Source organism: Otolemur garnettii, unplaced genomic scaffold, assembly GCF_000181295.1.
Source record: "Otolemur garnettii isolate 467f Iridium unplaced genomic scaffold, OtoGar3 scaffold00152, whole genome shotgun sequence".
Classification (NCBI taxonomy): Eukaryota; Metazoa; Chordata; class Mammalia; order Primates; family Galagidae; genus Otolemur; species Otolemur garnettii.
Window position 1 is genome coordinate 3,071,527 of NW_003852547.1, and position 2,010 is coordinate 3,073,536.

At 42.9% G+C, this 2,010-nt stretch overlaps 1 non-coding gene across 1 annotated transcript; it reads left to right on the forward strand.

Moving 5' to 3' along the window:
- Window positions 1-1,340: 1,340 nt before the first annotated feature.
- LOC111728368 lies at window positions 1,341-1,504 on the forward strand. Its single transcript, XR_002775684.1, has one exon. It is a non-coding gene; the product is annotated as a U1 spliceosomal RNA (small nuclear RNA).
- Window positions 1,505-2,010: the final 506 nt, after the last annotated feature.

A 2,010-nucleotide genomic window follows, 5' to 3' on the forward strand; every position in this document is an offset into this window, starting at 1 on the left:
GACATCTCTAACCTCATCTCCTATCATACCCCCAAGCCCAATAGCTCACTCATCTCTAGCCATCCACGTGTCTTTTCTGACACTTGCTGTCTTCCTTTCCCTGAATCTCTCTTCTCTCATTTTTAATATTTTTACATTAAAAAAAATTTTTTTGAGACAGAATCTCACTCTGTTGCCCTGGGTAGAATGTGGTGGCATTTGAGTGACCTCAAACTCCTGGGCTCAAACCATCCTCCTGCCTCAGCTTCCTGAGTAGCTGAGACTTTAGGTGCACGTCATAATGTCCAGCTAGTTTTCCAGTTTTAGTAGGAATGGGTTGTTGCTCTTGGTCAGGCTGGTCTTGAACTCCTAAGCTAAACTGATCCACCTGCCTCTACCTCCGACAGTGCTAGGATTACAACTGTGAGCCACTGCACCTGTCCTCCTATTTTTTAAAAAAATAAATTGTATTGTGTATATTTGTGGTTTACAACATGATGTTATGGGTTATGTTAACATAGAAAAATGATTACTGTGGTGAAGCAGATTAATATGTCTTTTATCTCACATGGTTACGGTTTTGTGATTAAAAATCTACTTATTTAACAAAAATCCCTAATATAGTACAGTTTTGTTAACTTTAGTTATTCCTCACATTGTACATTAGATCTCCAGATTTGTTCGTCCTACGTATCTGCTACTTTGTATCCTTTGGCCTACATTACCCTATTTCCTCCGCTCCTTCGTAACCACAGTTTTGCTCTCTATTTCTGTTTATTTGACCTCTTTTTTATTTTCTTGCTTTTTTGTTGTTGTTGTTGAGACAGAGTCCCACCCTATTCCCTGACCAGAGTGCAGTAGTGTCACAGTTCACTGCAACCTTAGACGGGGGCGAGGGCATCCTGTTGCCTTGGCTTCCAGAAGCCACTGGGATTACAGGCGCTCATTGTGGTGCCTGGCTGGATTTTTCATTTTTTTATGAGTCAAGGGTCTCACTCTTACTGGGATTACAGGCGTGAGCCACTGCACCCGGCTGACCTCTTTTTATTTATTTATTTATTTATTTATTTTTGAGACAGAGCCTCAAGCTGTCCCCCTGGGTGGAGTGCCGTGGCATTACAGCTCACAGCAACCTCCAACTCCTGGGCTCAAGCGAGTCTCCTGCCTCTGCCTCCCAAGTAGCTGGGACCACAGGTGCCTGCCACAACGCCCGGCTATTTTTTGGTTGCAGCCGTCATTGTTGTTTGGCGGGTCCAGGCTGGGGATTCGAACCCGTCACCTTAGGTGTACGTGGCTGGCGCCTTAGCCGGTTGAGCTATAGGCGCCGAGCCTGACCTCTTTTTAAAAACATACTCCACCACATACTTACCTGGCAGAGGAGATACCATGATCTCAAAGGTGGTTTTCCCAGGATGAGGCTTATCCATTGCACTCTGGATGTGCTGACCCCTGCAATTTCCCCAAATGTGGGAAACTCAACTGCATAATTTGTGGTAGTGGGGGACTGCATTCACGCTGTCCCTTGATTAAAAAAACAAAACAAAACATACTCCACATGTAAGTGAGATCATGCAATATTTTTTTCTATGTCTTATTTCACTTAGCCTTAATGTCCTCTGGGTCCACCCATAGTGTGGCAAATGGCAGGATCTTCTCCTTTATAAAAGTTGAATAATATTCCATTGTGTATTTGTGCATGTACAGCACAACCTACGTAGCTGACCACCTCCCTACACTAAGCACCTCCTTAAGTTGACCTAATTTTCATAGAGTGGGGAGGCATCACATGTACTCAATGGAGGACTGAACTCTATACACTGACCACCTTTGTAAGTTGTATCTTTACCACTTGGACCGTGACACATAACATTTACTTACTCTCTATGTCTTTACCAACAGAGTCCACTCTATAAAAAACAGTAGAAGGCATGTTGCCCCTTAGTTGTATTATTTTTACTTTAGTATAAGGTCTTTTCTCATGTTTTATTATTACCACATGTTGGATGAGGCCTAACAGTCTATTGTTTATCA